At 45.9% G+C, this 24,080-nt stretch overlaps 1 protein-coding gene across 7 annotated transcripts in view; it reads left to right on the top strand.

Moving 5' to 3' along the window:
- Positions 1–24,080, top strand: part of TENM2 (teneurin transmembrane protein 2) — a 462,232-nt gene that overhangs the window by 182,987 nt on the left and 255,165 nt on the right. The window lies entirely within an intron of this gene.

Genomic DNA, 24,080 nt, shown 5'->3' with positions numbered 1-24,080 from the left:
GTTTGGGGAGACCTTGAGAAGCAATCCCTGATTCCAGACTGACAGAAGTATAATTTTAATTTATATTTCCTCCAACACGCCGTCTCACTGTAACCCCTCCTGTACACACCAACAGCGTGAAGCCTGAGGGGCAAACAGTAATGTATAAAAACAACCACGAGGAAAGGGGGCAGCACTTGGGTGAGGAGGGAGGAGTTTCGGAGTGTTCCCCAGGTCTGCCTTTGTTTTGTTTCGCCCTTGGTTCTGTCCTTCTCTCACCTTTCCGTCCGCTCTTCCAAAACCATGTCCGCGTTAATGACCTGAGGGAAGGGGCATTGGTTGCAGCCTGTTGGGCTGCAGCATAACTGATGGTGAAGGCTGCGACTGGGTTGACCAGATATTCGAAGGGCTTTCCTGTTCCATCCCCAAACGCTGTCATGGTTCATGTGCTTTGGCTCTTGCTGTTTCCTTGCCTGGAAGAGCCAAGAAGGATAAACAAAGAAAGGGGCTAATACGTCTTGAAATCAAAAGTTCAAAAAGTGCTCACATAGTTTTTAAACTTTTAATAACTTAGGTGTCAGGAAAGACAGAAAAATAATCTATAATCTTTCCAGGAAATGGCCAGTGAATTTTCTGCACGCAACTGGAAACAATTATGTATGCAAGCTATAGCATTTGGTGGCGTGTTTCTTATCTATACGATTTTTTATTTTCCCACGAAGATCTTGAACGTGAATAAGTTGTATGCCACTGTCACTGTAGGTGCTCCAAAGTTTAATAAGTTTTTATTTTCTAACAACTACATGTTATTTGTAACCATACCTGCCATCTTAATCTCCAAGGCTTAAAACAGGTGAAGTCAATAGAAACTATATGCATATATCACACGTACTAGATATATTTAAACACTGCAGTGATGCAGTAACCCCGCTGATGAGCAACTTTGTTGGTAGATTTCCAAGCTGAAAGCTGACTGGTCCACCAGACTTAATTCAGGTTATTTTCACAGTTAACGGTGGTTTTTAAGGCTGGATGAGACTCTTTTTCTTCCTTGTGTTTATGATCAGCCATAGACTTCATTGCACACCAGTCAGCCTATTTTGACATTGACTGACTACTGTTAGAAAAACAGCTCCTAGATAGAAAGCCTGTGTAGAGTGAGTTGGATGAAGGAAGAGGAGGAGGAGAAAAGGAATGAGAAATGTAAGTAGATATTGTAGCAAAAGGAGGAGGAAAAGGAAGAGAGACCCACCATCACCATGAACAATGAGTTTTTACTGTGCACTTTGTATATGGCCATTCAAGCCTGAAAGCAATCCAGTGAGGTCGGGAGAAAACGTTATCACCATTTTAAAGATTCAGAATCTAGACTTAGGGGGCAGAGTAATTTGCCAGTGGTCTAGGGCTTCAGCGAGAGCTAAGTGATGAGCCGCACTGGATGGAACTCTGGTGGTCCCTGCACACACAATAAGGTGGTGAGATGTCTGATGGACGAACAGCCACAAACCTACACTTACTGCCATAATTGTTACATTTTCAGGGAAAGATCCATCAGAGTGTCTGCTCCTTACAAAGAGCCTCCCTTCCGTGCTGAAAACACATACACTTCGTAAGCGTATCTCCCAGCTCCTAGTTTCTGATGCCATCAATTGGCAGTAAAGTGTTCCCTTGAAAGGATCTGGAGGAGAGAACCAGCGAAGCCAAGCACATCACCTCCTTGTCCTCCTGACAGTTCTCTCTGAACATACTTTTGACCTGTAGAGTCCTTCCACAGATCACTAGGCTATTTGGCATTTCTCCTAGGATTCAAATTCTCAGTGGTGCTCTTAGGGGAGGCAAGCTTGGGGAGTAAATAGGCTTAGGTTTGGGGCCATCTTATCAGAAGGTAAAAACAAGCAAGAACAGCGTCTGGATGTTCTTTGATCAGTACATTCAAGGGCCAAGAATTAGCGACTGTGTAAGACCCTTGAGATGGGGCTGTTACTAAAAGCCAAACACAGATATTTGAAACGCCATTCATGAAATTGCATACGTATAGTTTGGATGGGCATCTGGTCTCGTACATGAAAACTTCAGCGGTAATCAACAGAATTGCTGAACTTTATGTTTCTCTCTTAAATATTATTTATTCGCTCTCTCATTAGCAAATACTGAACCCCTTGAAAATACCAAGCGCTATGTGAGGTACTGGGGAGGCTGAGATTAAAACATGTATCCTGCCCCTAAATTTCGCACAGTCTAAAAAGAAGAGAGGCACGTAAACAAAAAGATAGTACAGTATTTACAATAATGCAAGTGTGTAAGTTACAGTGGCTGTACAGTTGAGGAGGTTATTAACTTTCCCAGGATGGTCAGGAAAATTTCCCAGATAATGGGCTATTTGAGCTGGGTTTGGAAGGATGAATAAGAGTTTACCTAGTAGATAAGTGGGGGGAAAAAAATCAAAGATTATAATCGTTTGTTCCCGTTCTTCAGTGCCTTTTCATTATAGTCTTAGAAATTGTAGAACTGAACAGTTTCACTCACTCAAATGCTGAAATATTGTGAGTTTAAGGCTGTCATTTTCTTGCCCACCAGAGGAAACATCAGTATGGGAGTTCTTACTTTAGGAGCACAATAGTATACTAGGAGTCCCATTCCTGTCTTTCATACCAAGTAAGAATTGATTAACCACATCCGGGAGAGAGAGCCACTGAGCACGAGACATTCTGGAGGTTGTCATCAATTTCAAAAAGGCAGTGGAAATTTACAAACAGCCTCACCGCCTCTGCTCTCATTAATACAGACTTCTGGGTGTGATGGAAGAATTTCCTAACTCTGGGAGGTGGTGAGCAGGCATTCAGCCACCCCCAGAAACTCCCAGCCAAACTCAGTGTGTTCCTTTAGACTAGGAAGGAACAAGCCCTTGCCCCTTTACATTGCTTTTTGATGTTCCCATCAGTCTTAATGAGGCATGTTAGATCTTCTCTGGACTGTGCTTTTTCCATTTTCATTCTATGGCAGGTAGAATTCAAGGTGCTGTTTAAGGAGGCATAGCCAGAAAATAGGACTGTACAAATTTGAAATTGAACACAAGACAAAAAAAACAAAACAAAACTTAGAGGGAAATTTCTGTATTAATGTTGATCATCTGAATAACAATGCATGTCAATTTGTACTCCCCAAAGCAATCAATCCATGGGTAAACTATAATATAACCCATGAAAAAACCAAACAGAGGGCAGAGGAACTAACTGCAAGCCGTCTGTACTGTCTTTTCTAACACATGTGGAACGAAGCCCCTCTGCCCACCGTCTTTGTCTTCGCCTGCTCTCAGAAGGGCTTAGAACAAAGTCCACGTGCCCTCCTTGGTTGATGTCACCTATCTCCTCCTTCCTCTCCCGAGAGCAACAAGGCCCGCAGTCTTCCTGGCCAGCTGCTGCTTTGGGAGTTTCTGACGCCAGCACCTCTCGTCTAAAACAGTAGAACGTAGCTCAGTGACAGACCCTGACTTTCCTTCCTCCACGCGTTTTGCTGAAGCAAGCTGCTTCCTCGGGATCTATCTCAGTAACCGGTCACTAAGAGAACCCCTAAGCAGGACAAAACTTCCCTCTGAGTTTGCTTTCGCCCTAAAACACCAGAAGCCGTCATTTTAGCCGTCAAGGTCCTCGAGCTGCAAATGAGTTAGGAAGTTGGGGGATTTTTTTGTATGTCATCCATTATTCATTCAAGAAACATCTGTGAGGCCAATGGCCATGGGCCAGGCACAGGACTCAGCAATGAAATAGGAAAGCCAAGTCCTGGCCCTTCCGGAGATTCCAGGCTGGATGTAGACAGAATGTGAACAGGAGATTAGGCATATGCCCCTACGATGACAGATGTGCAGTATAGAGAAGCCAGACTCCTGAGAAATTGGCATTTACGCGGAGCCGTAAGGATGAGTAGGTGTTAATTAGACTTAAAGAATGTTCTAGGTGGCAAAAACCAGGACCCCTGAGAGAAGAAACGCTAAGATGCCAGGAAAGGAAATCAAGTTAGAAAGGCAGGCAAGGGCAGGACCGTGCAAGGTTTTGGGGCTGCTGTAAAGATTTTTGGATTCGACCCCCAGAATAGTAAAAAGTCACTGGAGCATTTTAAACAGGAGAATCAAATAATGACAGAAAGATTTCGTTTTGGCTGTAATTATTTGTAGCTGCCATATGGTGGACAGGTAGGGGTTGGGTGGAAGGTAGGGCAGGACTAAAGGTCCGGTTTGGAGAACACTGTCACAGTTAAGATGGAAAAATGGAGTGGCTTCCTTTAGAGTCCCCATAGCGACAGTATCCAGAGCTATCTGCCTTTCTCCGACCAGTCTGGCAAGGATGTGAACATTCAGAGATGTGAGATGTATTTTGAAGGTAGGGTCAGCGGGAATTCACGCTGGCTAGAATGCCAAGACTGGGGGTTAGGCAGTGTGAGCAAAATAACCAGCATTTTGACCTAAGAGGCTGAGCGGAGCTTGATGTCGTTTAGAAAACAAATTCCGTTTTCCACATGTTAAATCTAGGAGGCAACAAGAATATTAAGAGTAGCCGTGATCGGCCAGACTTATTTCAGTTCTAAAATAACAGACATAACACAGACGACCATCCATTTGCAAAGAATAGCGTATTTAGTGAATCCAAAGCCCTCAATAATTGAGTTGCTCTTTAAAAAAAAAAATCTCTCCAGAAATTTTGTTCAGTTTAACAGTAACTCTACCCAATTGTATAGTTCTGTAAATAACTTTATCAAATACTTTTTTCTTGAGGTTTAGTTTTACATGATTTTATCAAACCTCTTTACCCTTCTGTAAGCATACGCCACTATCCCTGTTTTAAGTACACAGAAACCGAGGTCGGGAAGATTGCGTTAACCTGCACATCTCCAAATACGTAAGTGGCAGAGCTGGGATTGAAGCCTGGGTCTCCCTGACTCCACATGCCACACTCTTAACCACCACAGGGCAGTGCCTTTGAAACTAGAAGAACACAACGAAACTAAACGACGCTTATGGTCCACTTAAATGGAAATGGTGACATTAAGGCAGTGTATCAGTAGCATGAGGCAAACAATGATCTGTAGGATGCATTCCAGCCAATTTATGGTTATAAAATCACAAGCCAGGCAGGACGTAGGGACCCTTGTCTGCAGCTCTGCGGGATCATCGGCCACCTGGGATGGTAACTCGGGAGTCTCAGGGCTCCGTGGTGGTGGCAGCGTGCGGTAGCCGTGAGCTGGGTTACAGAGGTGTCATACCTTGCATATCGTAAAACGGGAGCGCAAACTGACACTGGGCAAGTAAGAAGCACTGCTCCTTTTTTAGCTCCGTGTTGTGCAGAACAGTTATTTTCCAAGCAGAGCTTTGCCAGACTGGTCGGAGAAAGCCACACAGCCACGGGTCTGGTGCCTAACCACGTGGCCATCGTTTGAGTGGGGCCACTCGGGGAGTTGTGATGAATACCCAGGAAGTGCTCTGCTAGAGAATGGAGCATGTTGGGCTTGATAAATAACACCTCAGAAATCTACTGTGGGCATCAGAATTTCAGAAAACATACTTCTTGTCTTCAAGACCCTGTAATCTCTGTCTCATCCAGACGCTTAACTGGTAGTGTGTATGTGCAAATCAAGACGCAAGCCCTTTCGTAAATAAGGTTTTCAGAGATGCATAGTTTGTTGAAACATCCCCACCACACTGAACTTGGTTCTCAGATTGATTTTTCTACCTAAGGATTAATTTTTTTGACAGAATCACTGACCACTTGATCTTGAGAATATTAAACCAAGGTAACCTGTTTGCTTTTTCTTTCTCTTTTCCTTTAATGTTTACGAGTGAGGTTTAAACTTGAATGCCATCTGGGTGAACCAAATGCATTCCAGCACTTTTCAAATCAATAGGCAGCCTGATTTCTCCCTATTGCAAAACAGTATGCCCCCTCTAAATTCTCATCAGAGGCAACATGGAAATTAATGAGACCTTTAGGTTAGCTTTTCAAGCTCAGCCTTATTTTATAGCTTTACCTTGCCTTTTTGACACCATGATCCCGCCTGGCCGCCAGCAGCATTTCACGTTGCAGTGCACTTTAATTTTGTAGTTTTCTTAGTCTTCCTTGGAAACTGGCAGCTTATTAATCTCAATAACTGAGCTGCTCAATATAGCAAGCCCTCCAATGAGAAACCAGGCTGTGTCTCTCTTTCTTTTTTTTCCCCCTCTTGGCAGATGGAGACAAGGGGTTGGTTGTTGGATAGAGGCAGGGAGGGGTGACATGCGTGGTAGAGAAAAAGCCAGTCAGGAGGGGCCCCCCGTACCCCACATCACTTTCTGACAATTGGCAGGAAAATAAGACAACCTCGTCTGATCCACTGCTCTGCAATTTATGGCTTGCGGTGTTAAACACACTCAAACCCACTAATAAGAAAATAAAGTGTTGTGGCTCGTGTGCAAATTACAAGGTGCATTAGGAAAGAAACAAGCATTGCATCTCATTTAAGACCACCCCAGTCTGCTCTTGGCATGGTTTGCAAACTCAGAAACATCCTTGAAGGTAGAGGTATACAAGGAGGGGCTGTCCTTTTCAAATTCGTCTCCCGCTGTAAAATTAAAGCCCTGTTAAGTTTACTAAAGCTTTGGGGACTTGAACTTGTTACTTGCAAGTTACCACAATGAAGCCTCTGGGTAGAAAGAACTTTTCTTTTTTTAAAAAGCCATCCCTCAGCAGCCTAGACCATGGGGACCCAATTACAGATTGAGGCCACCTTGTGGTCATGCCTGGGAAGTGCAAGACTCTGCCCTGAGTCTGTGTAAATGTCGAAGACTCTTGGGTTAAAGTTCACAGTTGGAAAAACCCAAATATTTCCATCTCTGTCTGTGCTCTTTCACCCATTCAGCTAATATCAACCATCATCCCCTTGGGGCACTTCCCGAAGCCTTCCCAGAGGATATTTTACCTGGCTCAGACGGAGAGAGACGTGATGGAGTACAAGGCTTTTCTAACTCTGGCTCCCCAGTGAGCTCTTTCTTTTCACAGAAGCCAGAGAAGGCGTTCATTCGAGGTTCTCCCAGGCAGGGGAAATAGACTCTGCAACTTTCCTAAAGCTTCCTCTGATGTATTAGTCTCGGCCTCCCCTGCCTTTGTGAATTGGAACCCTATGTCCCCCAGGGTTGCAGTCCATCACGAAGCACTCGGCCAGTTTGCTCAACTGGGGCTGAACCCTTTAGAGGATTGGTGAGTTTCAAAAAACTTTAAGCAACGTTTTCTCAGATAGGAGGCGTTTTTTTCCCCGCTCCAAAACCGACTGAACAATTTGAGGCTATTCCTTAAGACTTGTTTGCAAATATCCACTTTCAGAAGTCACAACAATGTTAACCACAAATATCACTGTCAAAGCAGTGTTTTTAAGTTCCGTATAGAATCACTTTTGTTCAGTGTCCGAGGAATCAGCAAATGCTTCCCATCTCTGTCATCAGTGTTTTAACTGTGTGTGCCTTATAGTTCCAGAGACAGCGAGTAACACTTCTTTCTTGTCAGGTTGTTCTGAAATTGTATTTCAATTTGTTAAAGCTTCTCTTGGGTTGAAGCATTTGTATGTCCACTTCTCAGCGAGTCCTCCTGTAAAGATGCTGCATACCAGTGGCAGGACGATGAAAAGCGCTTTTTTTCTTTTTTTTTTAAATTATTTGAAGGAATGGGTTAAAAAATCCTGCCCAGAGAAGAAGCTGGGAAATGCCCTTCTTGCATTGGCATGTGCTTAGATAAGAATTTTAAATGGAAAGCTTAATCTTTCCTGACTTTTTAATCTCTTATCAACCCAGATCCGCTCCACTGCACTTTGGAACAGGGGGGTAAGAGGGCATGAGGTGAAATTAAGCACGTTTAAGCATTCGGTGGGACCCTGGGGAAATCTCCCGCACCCCTGTCCCCAACCCCGGCCAATTCCGTGAAATGAAAGAATAAATGTAAAAGCTCCCGGGAGTGGGGCCCGGCGATGTGGGTGTCGCATACTCAGCTTAGGGCTCTTCTTTTCCTCAGTGTGTCAGTGTCCTGCAGCCGGGTGCCGAAGGCAGAGGGCAGCGGAGGTGCTTCTAAACCGCAGAGTCCAGCTGAGAAGAAGCTGTGGCCACCCTGAAAAGCTTTCTACTCCCTGTCCAGGATAGAACACTCCTCTTGGTTTGGTTTTTAGATGTCATCCTCTCTTAAATGCCTGCTTTGTGCCAAGAATTATATTAGGCGCTTTTTTTTTTTTAATCTGATCTGAAGCCCCGTGAGGTGGATACTGTTGTCCCCGTCAGCATGTCAGGAAGATGAAATTTGGGAAGATGGAAGGTCTGGAACAGAATCAAGATGCAGGCAGAACTGGATTCGAGAACTTAAACTCAGGCATTAGGTTCTCTCTCTCTCCTCTTAGCTTTGCTTTTCTGTTTTCCAGCATCGTTATTAAGCAGGCCTCCTTTTGTGAGATCTCTGTGGGAACTCCGGGCTAGCCTCTCACGGCTTAGGAACTAGCAGGAAGAGGGTTTCTTCCTCTTGGTATTTCAACAAACCTCCTTTGACGGAGTTTCGGGAACCCACCTAGAGTCGCAGGCCCGCAGCTGACCCAGTCGGGAGGCTGTGATGATTGGCCAGGCCCGGATCCCGTGCCCACGTGGACCCACCCGATGCCGGGGAGGAGGGCGTGGCCACGTGGACCCGATGCCGGGGAGGGGGGCGTGGCCACGTGGACCCTATGCCGGGGAGGGGGCGTGGCCACGTGGACCCGATGCCAGGGAGGAGGGCGTGGCCACGTGGACCCGATGCCGGGGAGGAGGGCGTGGCCACGTGGACCCGATGCCGGGGAGGGGGCGTGGCCACGTGGACCTGATGCTGGGGAGGAGGGCGTGGCCGCAGCCAAACCCCCTGGTGTTAGGAGGCTCCGCGATGAAAGTCTGGCGGGCGAACAAGCACACCCAGGTCAAGTTTAATGCTAGTTTTGCCCCAGCCACTTTCTCTTATTGCCCAAATACAGTGATTTTTCTCCTCTGGCCTCGCGGTCCTGGCCAGGGTGGGGGCGGCGGAGGTGCTGGGCACTGGGTTCCCTCGCTTGCCTGGGCACAGAAGGGGGTTTACAGCGGGTTGCAGTGTGAAGTGGCGTGAATGCGGCCCACGGAGTAACTCTCCTCCGCTTCTGATCCGTCCCCCTCGCTGCTTCACTTCCCAAACGTCCCTCGACGTTACCTCCGAGTTCTGTGCGGCCACTTAATGCGTTTTAACTTTGATTAGTCTCCTGATGTCCCTTTTAAGCCATCGTCTTCTTTCCTGCGAAAGTGCTTGGATTCCCACATTTTCTAATTAAAACGTGCTCATTTATTGTCTGACTAACCAGTGCTCTTTACGAGGGCTCATGATGAGAAAGTTAACTCGGAACAACTCAGTGCTTTTCTCATCTCCTAAAAGTGCCTGGAGAAGCAGTTTTACCTTTGTCCAGGGGAAGTCCTTGGGAGAATTTTTGGTTTTGCTTTTTAACAAAACGGTGAATGGGAAACATTTAATTCCATGCGCCAAGCTTCTATTCTCAGCGATATAAAAATGCATTTTATCTTCCGTGTGGGGAAAAGCTTCTATAGGACGTTTTGCAGGGGTCAGTGTGCTCCATCAGGGACCTTATTATAGGTAATGTTGGAATAGTTCCACATATCATTAGACAAAAAGTTTTGTCCTGAAAGTCAGCGTGTCATAATGTCAATAATTAGGCTCACTGCTATGTACAGCCCTGCGATTTAATCTCTCACTAGCTGGAGAAAGGCTTGGTGTAGTGGGGCAGAGGTAGCACCCATACATTTAACCCCCGCTAGAATTTCAGTATGATGCTGTGTGTGGCGCTGGGGTGGGTGTGAGAACCAGGTTGGAAGGACACACTCAGTGCGTGTCTGGGTGTGCTTTGTGTCCTCTGAGTTTTCGCTGTCATTGGCCCTGTCTCGAAACAGGACAGAAGCGTGTTTACTTCTGTGTTAAGATGAGAGCAGCCTCGTGTCCTGCCCACAATGTGCATGTTTAAATTCACAGTGCATTCAGTTTGGGGGAAAGAGAAGAGCACAGAGTTTTCTGCAGAGCAAAGGCTGAAGGGCTGTTTCCGGGAGAAAGGGAGCAGGCAGAGGGGAGGGCGAGGAAGGAAAGGATTTGGTGGTGAGGTGACAGAAGGCAGTACATGCCGTCTTCTGGAGGCCCCTTGATTCTGCCCACTGCATCCGAAGGCAGACCAGAAGAACGATGCACGGTCCACGTGGTTTAGGTTGACTGATCATTTCAGAGAAGAGGGAATCTCTTGGCAGCACCCCAGCCGAACTTTCAGACCGGAATGCGTGTTCAGGTCCCTTGTGCAGACGATGTCTATTGTACAGATGAGGACGGTGAGGCCGGATGACGCGTGGGCCTCACACGCTGAATGAATGTCCGAGCAGAGCTGCGGGCAGGCCTCTGGCTAGAGCTTTCCTCCGGCCGCCTCTCTGTTTCCTGCATGAGGATTGTGGGACGTTGTCCCCTGCTTGTCACCCACACAATCTTTATCTCCCTTTCTTTCTGCAAAGGAATGGTCAAGAATTGAAGGCAAAGAATTAGAAGCACGTAATACAATAGATTTGCTATTTCCAGTCATTTTATTACAAAATGTGTTCATTCTCTCAGTAAAAATATACAACAATTAGAAAAGTAAAAAATATTTTCAAGGAAACTTCATTTGAAAGTTTATTATTTTAGGCTTCCAGAAAGGTTTATGGGTATCTGAGCATATATTTTTTTTAAGTTTAATATAAATGGGATCACGTTATACCTACCATTTGGCAACTTCCTTTTCTAACTTCATGAGAAATCGTAGAAAGCATTTCAGGTAATTTTGTGCAGACCTACCTCGTTCTTTTTTAAAGTCTGTGTAGTATTCCATCAGGCCATAATTTATTTAACCAATCTCTTCTTGATGGACATTTAGTTTGCTTTCAGGTTTTTACTGTTACAAACAAAAGTGTAACACAGAGTCGTGTGTGTGTGTGTGTGTGTGTGTGTGTATCTTTCTTTGCCTACTTACATGATTACATTCAAAACTTAAATTCCTGGCAGTGAAGCTGCTAGATCAAAGGGTACATATAATGTGCATTTTGAATTTTGATAGATTGTGCCAAATGAGGTCTATCTGAATGCGAATGTTATAGTCTCTCTTGATTCCTCCTTTAATAGCCTAAATTTCTTTTATGGGTTTAAAATGAGAGCCCTGATGTCTGCAGTGTTGGATTTCAGACAGAGAATGGGAAGGATTTTCTTTTTCAAGGAATAACGTGCTCCATAATACTCGAAGACTCTGGGCGCTCAGCTCCCCTCCATACGCGCCAGGGAGAATGAGAGAGGGAGGCAGAGCTGTGGGGAGAGTCAGACTCGCTCTCTGCCCTTGGTTCTGGCCGTGGGGACCTTTGGCTTTGTCCCCAAACTGTGCCGATGGGTTTCAAGACTCACCTTTGCTGCTTACGGTTTTCTCATTGATAACTTGGCAGGGTTTTAATTTGCCTCTTTCTCCATCTACCTCGCCTCCGTCTCCCTAACGGGGTTATTCTAAGGATGACTAAGACGACTTAGTCAAGTTTCTGAGTCCCCAAGAGAAACGCCGAGCACAGCGGTCTTACTGTTCTATTACAGGAGTGCACGGTGATCAAGGGCTTGAAAATCCTGCACTGAAGACAGCCTCTGTGGTGAAAGAAGTATGTGTGGGCTCCGTCAATAAGGGGCCCTCGGGCCAAACTTACATAGATTCTTTATCTGAAACTCCGATTTTATGCGAAATAAGGATTTTTGTACTTCCCATCTCCTGTTGGTAATCCCATCACCAGCTGTGTTCACAGGACTTCAGCTTAATTCAGCCAACATTTAGGGAGGTCCAGTTAGAGGCTGAGCACCGTGCCAGGCGCTGAGGGTGAAGGAGGAAGAAGACATGGCCCTGGACCCCTGGGAGAGCTCCAGGGAGTGGGAGAAAGACAGCCGAGCAGATCATCGAAGTTACTGTAGGAAGCTGTGAGATGGATGTGAGCTCAGGACGCTGGATGGGAAGGTGGGGTGGGGGCCGTCAGAGTGGCTTAGGCTGTAGGATAGTGTCTGGTCCCGTTCTGACGGAAACGTGAGAGTCACCCCACCCAAAGGGCATTCCAGGCAGAGGCAAGAGAATAAGAAAAGGCCAGAAAAGAGTGTACCCGCATCCTCCATCCCTGGGCTGGGACCCAGGAGATGCTGCAGGGGAGGCTCCCCGGCCCGTGACGGGGGCACCTTCCACCCTGTGCTTTGTTCTGTGTGGGACGCGAGCCAGCAGAGGGGCTTAGGCAAAGGTGTGTGTCACTGTCACATGTGCAGGGAGGAGGGGGAACGACTTTGACTGACACACCAGAAAGACAAGAACTGAAAGTTTGCGGCAGTTAACTTAAGGATCCCATGAGGAAGTAAGGAAACAAGGGGACAGGGAGGGCGACAGAAAGGACAAGGGACTGTCAAGCAAGACAGACATAAAGCAGGCAGCCTATGGGAGTCCTTGGTAATTATCTCCAGTGCAGTGAAAGCCAGCACTTACTGAGGGGCTGTCCAGTGTCACGTATGTGCTGAGCCCCCTCATTTAATCCACACAACATCCCGTTGAATTCTTTTCCGTCGTGTTCACCATTTTCCATACAAGGAAACTGAGATTCAACACCAAGGCATTTGCCCAAGGCTGCACAGGTGGTAGGTGGGGCGATGGAGCTCCAAACCCCACATGCTGGGCCTGGTTTGCCCGCCGAGCGCTGCCCTGGCCGGCCTCCTAGGACAAGCAGGTGCTGTCCCAGCCGACCCCACACCCTCCTCCTCCCCCTCCCCGGGCCTCTCCTCCCATCCACCCCTCCTCCCCACAGCCCTCCCAGGAAGGCAGACCCTGCTTTGTTTCTCATGTAACCACGTCCCCTCTTGCCAAGCCAAGCCCAAGGGCCCTAGAGGGATCCGGGTTCAAGTCCATGCATCCGAGATGTCTGCAAGGCAGCCTCCCCCTCACCAGACGCACCCGAGTTTTGTTTAATTCTGCCACTCACAAAGGAGATGCCCAAAGGCGGGCACCCGCCTTTCCGTCTCACCCGCCACCTCCCCACCCGGTGGCTTTCAATTTCCCGAGCCTCAGCATGTCCGCCTGCATCTTCATCAAGGCTTCCAAGGTGGCAATGACAAGCTTTCCGGGTACTTAAGGCAAACTTGCGTGACAGTTTTCCTTGACACTTGCATTTTTAAAAAGCCTTGCCTGGGGCCCTAGGAAACCCAGCATTTAAGAAACCAGGAGCCTTGCAAGGAAGCCAGGCTTTCAGAGCCTGCTGCCCTGGGAGTTGTTTTGTGACAGGGACTCCACAGGATCCGCCCGAGAGGATATTAAGTGCCGTGGCGATATTTACGTGTTGATGCTATATGATAGTTGCCTTTTCTGGTGGCAATTTTGGGGGACGGTGGATATGTGTGGATCAGTTCTGTGCACTGTCACTGGGTATGTGGCTGGCCTACAAACACACTTAAATGGCACACTTCTGCAAAGCATTAATTTCTCAGTGTCCAACAGATATATGTAGGCAGGCACACATGTCACAGGGGTTGCTATAAAGCTTAATTAACATCCCAGAAGAGCTGTTATTTCATTTCATGAAGAGCACTAAATAAGACGAAAATATGGTACCTGTGGGTGTTGTACGTGTACAGAAATGTGGGTACGTACACCGGTAGGCCTTCTTGTATTGGCTTATGTCTCACAGGGTCTGATGTGAATTCATAAGGGAAAATAAATTGCATTAAAGATAGCTGTCCTTTATTTGAGGGTTGGAAAAAAGGGAATAGAGCCCCAAACTCCAATGCCAGTGATCTCTACACGCTCTTGATGTGGAAAAAGGAAATTGGTAACAAACGCATGAAAACGGGTAGCAGTTCTCTGTCTCTGCTGGCTGGCCCCACCTCTAAGATCGCTTCGGTGACTTAGGAACTGTTAGCTATGCAAGAATTCAAACACATCAGTTTGGTTTTCCTTTCTAGACCTTGAAGAAATCCCATGAAGTACTTAATCTGCCCCCTTTACCTTTTATGACATGAATGTGCCTTCTTTCTCTCTTTCTCGCCTTCCTCCCTCACTCCCTCCAGCCAGCGACTGGGTCTTAAGAACCTACAAAAATCTAGGAAATAAGCATTATTGGGGTTTTGTTCATTTTTCATTTGTTTCTCAGCTTTAGTGAGAAACTCAGAAAGAAATGAATTAGAACTTTATTTCTCAAAGGTGTACTCTGTGGAACACCAGTTTGAAGACTGGGACGATGGGTGGGTTAAAATTTACGTGATCCAGTAAGTAAGCAGAATGATAAATATTTTATCGAGGGTACTGGGTTATGTAGAATATTTAAGATGTTAAAGGCTCGTGAAGATATGCAGTCATCTCCGTAACTTTATTGACTCCAGCTATTTCCGACATATCATGGAACCCTTTCTTTACCTAAAGCTAGTACTGTACAAGCACGCTTGGTGGTCCAAAGAACACACTTCTCAGGGCTTATATTTCAGACCTCCTCTAATCTCACGACTGAAATAGGAAGCCCAGGGTTTCTTCAAACCCTTGCTGGAGAAGGACTTCGCAATGTTGCTTTCTGAGATAGAACATCGTTTCTCTCTCTGCCTAAACTTTTGAAATTCACCCACACACGGATTCGTTGATCAGGTTCTGCAATATTTGGGCCGAGAGAGTAAGTACTGTTTATAATACAGTGCTCGGAATATGTGCTAACAAGAAAAGCTGTTTTTTTTTAAATAAAAATGTCAGGGATAAGACAGCTTTCCTGGAATGTACACTGTCCCAGGCTCTCCCTGTAACTGCTTTCCTGAGATGAGAACCCTTGACTTGGGTTAAAACGTTCTGTAAGATACGAGGTATTAACTGCTCTTTCTGAAACTACTGTTCCCTGGCTCTTTGGTGATGCTTCTTGTCTTTGGAATTTATTAAAAGTGTTTAAACACAAGCTCACGGCATGGGTCGAATACATGAAGACTGGCCAAAAGTTTAGGGCCCACCAGAACTGAACCTTGCTGAGGAGTTCAATGTCGACCGTCATTCTCAACACTTAGAAAACAGCTAAAGGTTTCTCAAAAAGTCATAGTTACCCTGTGACCCAGCAGTTGTACTCCTGGGTACATCCTCCAAAGAACTGAGCACAAGTACTTAAATCAATACTTATATGTGAATGTCCAGAACAGCCCTAAGATGGAGACCACCCACATGTCCATTAGTGGATGAATGAACGAACAAACCAAATGCGATACACGTCCAGTCAGCCCTCCATGTCCACGGGTTCCTCATCCATGGATTCAGCAAACTCTGGATCCAAACTGTTGGGAAAAGGAAATTTCCCGAAAGTTCCAAAAAGCAAAGCTTGGATTTCCCCACCCCCCACAGTTACATACATGACATTTACATTGTATTTAGAACTATGTGCACATCATTTACATTGTACGAGGTAAAATAGGCGATGTTGAGACAATTTAAAGGAGGATGTGTGTAATTATAATCAAATATTCTGCCATTTTATATAACCGACTTGAGCATCCATGGATTGTGGTATCTGAGTGGGGTCCTGGAGCCAGTTCCCTGCAGATACCAAGGGACGACTACGTATACAGTGAAATAGTATTCAGGCACAAAAAAGGTACTGATAGATGCTACAGTGGAGATGACCTTGAAAACCTTACACCAAGTGAGAGGAGCCAGGCACAAAAGATCACATTGTGTGATTCCATATAGTATAAGAAATATCCGGAATCAGGCAACCCATAGAGACGGAAATCAGGTTAGTGGATAGCAGGAGCTGGGGTGCAGGAAGGGAGGAGAGAAGATACTGCTTCATGGGGACAGGGGTTTTTTTTGGTGTGGTGAAAATTTGGGGAACAAAAATGTGCTCGTATGACGTCACAAATGCACAAAGTGCCACAGAATTGTGCACCTTAAAATGGTTAATTTTATGTTACATGAATTTCACCTCAACAGAAAAAAATTTAATGACTGGAAACCACCTAGAGGGATTGGTGTTTCTCCCTTGGTCTGAAAGGTCTCCTCAAGGGAGAGACAGAATAGTCTGGGGCTCCTGATTCTTGCTCCAATCTTTTCCAAGAAAAATGCTAGGGGAAAAATAAAAGTCTGTTCCCTAAACATGCTTTGAAGTGGTTAACTTGGAAGGCACTACACAAAATAACAGCCCATGTGATGTGATTAATACCTGGTAAATGGAACCGAGTGTGTAATAGGTTAACACGCGCAGCATCGCGGCAAATGCAAGGCTTTCCCGAGGTCACTGAAGCACCGAAGAGCAGGAAATAAGGCGAGGTGAGTCAGGCAGGACCCCTTTGTTACAGAGGGAGGGGGCCAAAAGAGAAAGAGACATGGATTCTTCTCTGGGTGGAGGAGGGTAAACACAGGATTCTTCAGAGATGAAAACCCTTCTCATCATAATCTTTTAAAAGTGATTTGGAAGAGAAAATGCACCATGAAATTGTCACGTTCGCAGAGATACCAAACCTATGAAGATAGAATGCTCCATACGTAGGTGGGCAGAGAAGTAACGGATAAGGAGCAAGTACATTTCCCAGAACTTCGTCCAGACTTACAGGAATTTTATCGCTGAGCTGCTGGTTACAAACCAGGATCTGGCCCTGAGATTGCTGTAAACTAATGCCTGAATTCGGGCGACGGTTGAGAGGGTGGGTGTTGCAAAATGCACAGAATCACTCAGAATCTTAAAACATTAACCCCCAACCTGCATTCCCTCACTATTTGCCAGAACCGTTGTGTGTTCTCGATGGAAATGACCCATGTGATGATGGCTCAGAATGACAAAGGAAAAAAAGAAAAGAAAAAAATTTTTAATTAAAAATAAGTACATAAGTAATAAAAGAATGCCAGAAAAGTTGAGGAGAATTCCAGCTTGAAAGCTCAAGAAAATGACAAGGCTCTCACAGGATATGCTTAAAAAGCACCCCCAGAATAGGAAGATGAAGGTTTTTCTTTAAGGGTTGAAAATAACCAGGTATGGCCATAACGAGGACATGGTCTTGTTTACCAAAACCTTGAAAACCACAGTGACAGAGCGTCCTTTGCAGGGGACACGAGAGAATACATACATAGAAGTGTCGTGTCTGGCAGCAGATAGGAAACTTTTAAAATTCATCCCTTCCTACAGTGTAAAATAAACTTTTCGAGATCTAGATTGGCTCATGCCTTTATTCCTTTACTAAACATTGACCAAGTGCCAAACATCTGCTGGCCCCTGTTCAGGGACTGGGGATACAGTGGTGAGGAAAGACTTCATCTGGGCTCTCAAGAAAGGTACAAGTCATTGGAGGAAGCAGACAATAAGCCAAGAAATAATGCGATCGCTGCTCAGGGGATGGGTGTTGAGCGGAAGTGAGGGCTGTGTCTCTGCACCGGCGCCATTAGCCCCTTGTCTACAACCCATCACTGGAGATGGTGGTCCTTGGACAAGGTAGGACCGTAAAATGATGGAGTTGGATGGGCTGATCAAGAAGTGCTTTTGGAGAAAGTGAGCTTTGAAAAGAGACTGGAAAGACCTCAGAAAGAGGAGCTGTGCAGAGATCTGAGCTAAGAACACTTCAGACTGAGAGAAACTCAGCTCGAACACCCTGAGATGGGGAGGAGCCTGGCTGCTCCGAGGGGCAGCAGAAAGTCCGGCAAAGCCTGTGGCATGGAGTCAGTGGAGGCTGGGAAGAGGTGAGCTAGACCATAACCCGGCGCCTTGTCGACCAGGAATTGGAAGAGTTTAAGCGGGAGACTGGCGCACCGATATGCTCAGACTGGCTCCTGAGCAGGGAATAGATGTAAAGGACCAAAGCGGGAACATGGAGATCTGTTTAGAGGCTGCTGTAGGTGGGAGGCCAGGCGCAGGGTGATCGAGAGGTGTAAGTGGAGGGAAGAGGATGGATCTGTGTTGGAGGCAGGGAAGTAATCAACTGAGGACGGATCAAGTGTGAAGGAAGGGCAGGAACCCGAATGAAGCCTTGTGAGGCGGACCGTGTGGCGCCCGCCCAGATGCCACCCTCCAGGACTGGAGCACACATCCCTCTGCCTGCCCGACAGATCTCAGCCAGGTCCCGCTCTGAGACTGAACTTCAGCTGGAGAGAGCCACCGCTCCCAAGGTTACAGCCCTGGGGACGGCCCACCACCAGCGACTGGTCCGATGGATGAGGTTGTGAAAACCCCAACCCCGCAGCGCAAATGGGAAGCACTCTGCAGAGCCATCCCCGCTCCAGGGCTCCGCGTGGGCTCGGCCCAGGGCTCTTTGCGTCCCCGCTCAGTGTCTCCCTCTGACCGGGCTGCGCCTGTTGCTCCCTCGCTCATGATGCTCCCAGGAGCCCTTTCAGACACTCACTTTCCTCCAACTCTGCCTCCTGGGGATGGCACCTGCCCAGCTAGTGGGTGGCTTCTTTCACCCCCATGGGCCAAGCCCGAAGGAAGGTAGTTTGGAGTGAAAATCAAGAGTCGTGTATTGGTCATGTTCAACTTAAGATGTCTAACTCAATCCAAATGTGGACAGAGTGATAGGTGCACTGTTAAGGGGTGTTTAGAATATTCTGGAGAAAAACCAAAACCCTCAAGGCAGAGGCCAAAGGAGACAGCCAAGCCTTTTCTTGACAGAGGATTGACTGAATTCCCCAAGAGTCTCTGATTTCCCCATAGTTATTTCTGAGATTGAATGCTCCTAAATCTGCTTCCTTTGTTCACAGAGAAGACAAAGTTTAAAACCCTTTGTATTGGGACTAAAATCCATACTCCTTGCCCTAGAAACCATGCATGGCATAGTCCTCTGCCAGACTCCCCTCCTGTCCCGCCACTCATCTGCTCTGCCATCCACACTGCTCTTCGTGCACATCCTCAAAAGTTAGGCTGTCCCCACCCCAGGGCCTTTGCACATGCTGTTTCCTCTGCCAGGGATGCTCTTTTCACCCCTCTTTGCATGACTACCCACTTCTTATCCTCAGACCTCTCCTTTTGGATCATGTCCTCAGAGAGGAGTGACCATACCCCTGGAGTCCCATGTTTCCTCTGTCTCAGTTCCTTGTTTCCTTCATGGCACTTGTCACAGTTTGTAAGTATTTCATGTATTTGTTGGATTACCCGGAGTTGAGTTTTCTTTGTTTCTTTGATCTATCTCTCCAGTTGGAAATTCCACATGAGGATAAGGACTAAATTCACCATTGTATCCATGTGCCCACGACATCCTAGTTGACTCATGTATTCTTTCCAAGGACAAGGGGAAATGCAACACATGCATGTATCAGACCCCTCCTGTGGGCCAGCCGCTGTAGGCACAAATGACCTCTGTCAGCCCTTCCAACGTATCATGTGGGTATTGTTATTTCCCCATCTTTCAGAAGCGGCATCTCAGGTTCAGAGAGATTAACTGGCTTTCCTAATGTCATGCAGTTCCCAGTGGAGCTGGGATTTGAATCCAGACTTGCGTCACTCCAAACCCTGTATATTTTCCATGAAGCCGTAATTCACGTGTTCCTTCAGCAGACATCTGTGAGCACCTCCTACGAACAGACAAAAATCCTAGGAAGCAGAAGATGCAGGGGCTTGCCTTTGAGAAGCTTGTGATTTGGCTGGATTGACAAGGCAGACACACAGGACCAATGTAATAGCGTGAAGCAGGGTATGATAAAGGAACATCCCCTAAGGTTCCTGCCAGCTCAAAAAGTCTTTGGCTCTGAACGACACAGGCAGCGAACACAGTGGGAGAAGTCATTCTGCTCCTGGAATGTATCTGATGACATTCACTGTTTCCTCGCCTGCCTCTGGCTGCTGGTGAGCACAGATGCAAGTCTGTTCCAAATGGCTGTCTCTCCAATTCCCAATTACAGCGTATGGTGGATTCAAGGTCAAGCTGGAAGTCACGGTCAGAAGTCTTTGTTTTTTTCTTCTACTATATCAAGACTTTTTACCAATTAACTTGAAAAAAAAGTCACCAAGTTAACAACTCAGAGTTGGGGGTGGTGGGGGAGACTCCTCATCTCATCCCAAAGACTGAAATGGATTTGCTCACAAAACACCAGATTTCTTTGGTGACTTCCTGAGACCCTGCCTGTCACACTGAACGGTAAATCTTTTCATGGGGTAGGCGAAGAGGGAGGGGCCGGGGGGGCAGAAGTTTTACCGTGAAAAATGCTATGTTGTATCACAGTGTGACGCTGTTTAAATATCAGGCTTCTATTTAGAAAACGGAAGGCAATAAATTGAGTTGCTAATTATTCCAGCTGTGAGTATTTTTGGTATGACTGCAAATTTTTGAAGAGGGTAAAATAGAGGATTTTCCTGTTGTTCATGGCATATGCAAATGCAGTGACGGTCCCCCGTGATCTAGAAGGTTCAGGGATCAGAAACCTTGAAAGCTTATTTCTCATTGAATCAAAATTGGTTTGAGTCTAAGCTGAGGGAATCATGAAATAGGCTTTTAATTATACTAATTGGGTTATTGGCTGCTTCTTCAAACTTGGGAAGTACAGTTTTAAAAAAAAAAACACATTTTGAAAGTTTTATTTTTAAAGCAACATTTCACTTTTCAACACAAGCAGAAAGTCCCAGTTGGAAGAAGATATAAAGCACGTTAGTTAAGTCCTCCATCCCTTCCCTCCCGAATAAAACTATTTTTCAGAGGTGGGGTAGCTGGCAATGCCCTTGTCGCTGTGCTAATTAGAACAACTCATTCATTCAACAGATATTTTAAATGAGCTGGGATCTAGTCAAGGGTAAGATATACATGATTCCTGCCTTCACACCTTCATGCAATTAAAAGCTACATTTATTGATCACATCACGCTCAGTGTTAAGGCTTTCCCATGAATAAACTCACCCAGTCCCCCAAACAAATTCACAGAGTTGGTACTAGTGATCCTTCAGTTGACAAGAGAGTCTGCTTGCCCAATACCAGGATCCAAACCCTGGTGGCCCAAGTTCTGAATCTGTAGGCTCAATTCTGCCTCCTTGGCATCGTGCGATTGGCTTCAAGACAGAAGTTGATAATAATAAAAGAATGGGGGAGGGTACAGCTCAAACGGTAGAGCACATGCTTGGCACACACGAGGTCTTGGGCTCTATCCCCAGTACCTTCATCAAAAAAAGAAAAACTAATAATAAATAATTAAATAGACCTAATAACCTCACCCTCCCCCCAAAAAATTTTAAAAAACAAACAAGCAAAAAAAAAGACTTTAAATAATAATAATAAACAATAAAAGAATGTGTATATGTAGGGAAAAGTCTGAGTCTGAACATCAAGCATTTACCAGTCTATCGCTCAAAGTAAAGGAGACTTCTGACTTCTTTTTTTTTTTTAACTCATATACTTAATTTTTTTCTTTTGAACATCTTACATTTGCAAGCAGGAAAATAAAGGCAGAGCACTTAAGATTGCCTAGTTTGGGTATTCAGAAAGTGGCTGAACAGTGCAATATCCAGCATCTTTCTCATTATCTCCTGCTTTTTCCATCTCATCCTGGAAGCTTCTCTCTTTCACTCCATGCCCTACGCGTCTCTCTTCGTCTCTCTCAGGAGCACCCCCACCCCCGCTTTGAGTTTCCCCTCCACCCCCGTCATTCCTTCTGGGACTGGAGCGCACAATGGTGATGCCAGAGAGCGTGGTGGTGATTTAACCTCTCTCCAGCTAAATGTTTTATTATAACTCCTGAAAACCTAATTACAGTAACTTTACATGCTACAGTACCCTTTATGGGCTGCCTCTTTATTAAACTTACTCCTTCGGAGACAATAAACCCGGCGCTTCAAAGGGCACGGCCAGCGCCAGTGAAATGTGATGGAATCTTGCGTTTTCTCGTGCACACCTGATCCCCCTCACTGATCGCCACGCCCCCCGCTCCGGGTGCACTTCTGCCTCTATCCTTTTTATCAAATTTCAGCAACTGCTAGTATGATATTAAAAATCTGTTAGGGCTTAATGGACTGTGTATCAGTGTTTTCATCCGCTACTCTGAGTACCTGTGAGTTTATTTTCCGGGGAGGTCAATTTTCTCGGTAGAACAACACTCAGCACCTGTTTTCCCTGATAACCGGAGCTGCTTTTTTGCACACGGGGCTACCTGGAGACCATTCAAGACGTTCACTCGGCTTCAAGGAGAACATTTGCTGCAGTTGACTTCGTGAGCAAAGACGGCGTCTGCACTGTTAGAGTCACTCGTCGTCCTGATTAGCGGCGTGGTGCCCTGTGTTGGGAGATCCAGATCCAGATGGAAAGGAAAGAAACAAAAAACTCCACCTCTGAAGCTGAGGCAGTACAGTTGTTTGCATTGTCCATTTCTTTTTCGAAGCCCTGCTGGGGTCTCCCCTGGGAATAAAGCTAAACCAATAGAAGATAGGGGGACCACCTCTTAGGATCTCAGTGGTTGCAAGGTGAAAAAAAAAAAGAGTACTTGGTGTTCAGGGATTTTTCCACATTTGTGCCTTTCTTCGGTAGGTTTTGAGGTTAATGAGTCAGTTTATTCACAATTGACTAGGAAAAAAGGAAGAGAAATCTTTGGTTGGAGCCTCGAGTAGTTGAACCAGCCACTGGTTCTCAAAGCTTCCAGTCCTGATGAGTCAAGCTCCTTCTGTATCACAAGAAGAAAATAAAAATTCACAGTCTTTTGAATTGATGGGGTCCTTCTTGCCTGGATGCTATGCCTGGGTTTCCTGTTTGTGAAACTTCTTTTTAAAAATCTTCCATGGTTGTTTAATGTGTGCTCTTAATTTTATAAGCCAACCTGAAGCAAGAGCCTGTTTTGCCAAGATTCTGCCTCAAATGCATGCCTTTGCCTTCACATCAAGTGCATGGGGGAATGGCTGTTAGTTTCGCGTGTTTTCTCTCTCTCTCTCACCGTTTTTATTAAACGGTTTCATTTTCACAAGAGGGGAAGTGGTGACATGTACTAAAAAGATGAATAGTTTAGGGTGAAGTGATGATCACCTTATTCTAAGAACTCACTGGGACCTCAGGTACAGAACGGAGGAGAGAGAGGGACCACCCTTAGGTTTGCTGCTGAATTCGACAGCCAGCCTCGGAGCCCCTAACCTGTGCTGGGCAGAATGCTGGGTGCTGGGACTGAAGCTTTGATGACCCACTTCTGCAAGCTCTTATTTTTTGTACGAATTCTAAGACTGGTTTTCTCTTTCCCTCTGAGTGTTAGCAAAGTCCAAGGACAGCACTTTCGGGGCCCCTCATTTGCCTTTCCTTTCCGAGGCACAAGTGGCCAATTCTGAGAGCAGTTGAGTTGTGCTTGAAAAATGTCAAGTGCGTTTGGAAACTACACATTTCTGCTGACGCCCGGAGTCCTGAACTCGAGCTACTTCCATGACCGACCGCTGGGAAGAAGTTCAGTGGGGGCATCACAGATAATCATCGGAGCGCACTGAGCGGGCCCCCGAGCGGGGACGCTGTCTTAGGAGCCAGTGCGGGACAAATCCAGAGAAGTTCCCTCAGCCTTCCAGGTCCTCTCATTGACCATCTGGCCAGACCATAACCTTGCGGCCTTGCTTCATTTTATCTTTTTTCCTGCTGCATGTGGCCATGATCCTTGGGTGAATCAGAGCTTGCCTTTTTCCAACTTGTTCTTATGAAAATTTTCCAACACTCAGAAATTTAGAAGAACAGTTCAACTTAAGAATAACCACCTAATTTCAGCAATTGCTGTCACTTTGCCACATTTGCCGTAAATATCTGTATAGCAAGACCTTTCTGCTGAGTCACTTAAAAATAAATTGTGGACTTCATGACACTTTATCCTCGAAAGCATCATCATTCAAAACTTGCGTTTCTAAGCAATGTATCTACTAACCATCTAGTGGGTTCTGAGTAAGTCAGACCCATTTGAAAGGTGCAAAAATGGTTCAGGTAGAGGTTCTTAAACTTTCACACACGTTAGAATCACTTGGGGGAGCTTCTTAACCAATCATTCCCAGATTCCGGGCCTAGGTCTGGATGCAGCCCAGGAATTTGTGCTTTTTTTCTTTCTTTTTTAATTGAAGTACAGTCAGTTTACAATGTTGTGTCAGT

Source organism: Vicugna pacos, chromosome 22 (genome assembly GCF_048564905.1).
Source record: "Vicugna pacos chromosome 22, VicPac4, whole genome shotgun sequence".
In the NCBI taxonomy this organism is placed as follows: domain Eukaryota; kingdom Metazoa; phylum Chordata; class Mammalia; order Artiodactyla; family Camelidae; genus Vicugna; species Vicugna pacos.
This window is presented reverse-complemented; position numbering and strand designations above follow the sequence as displayed.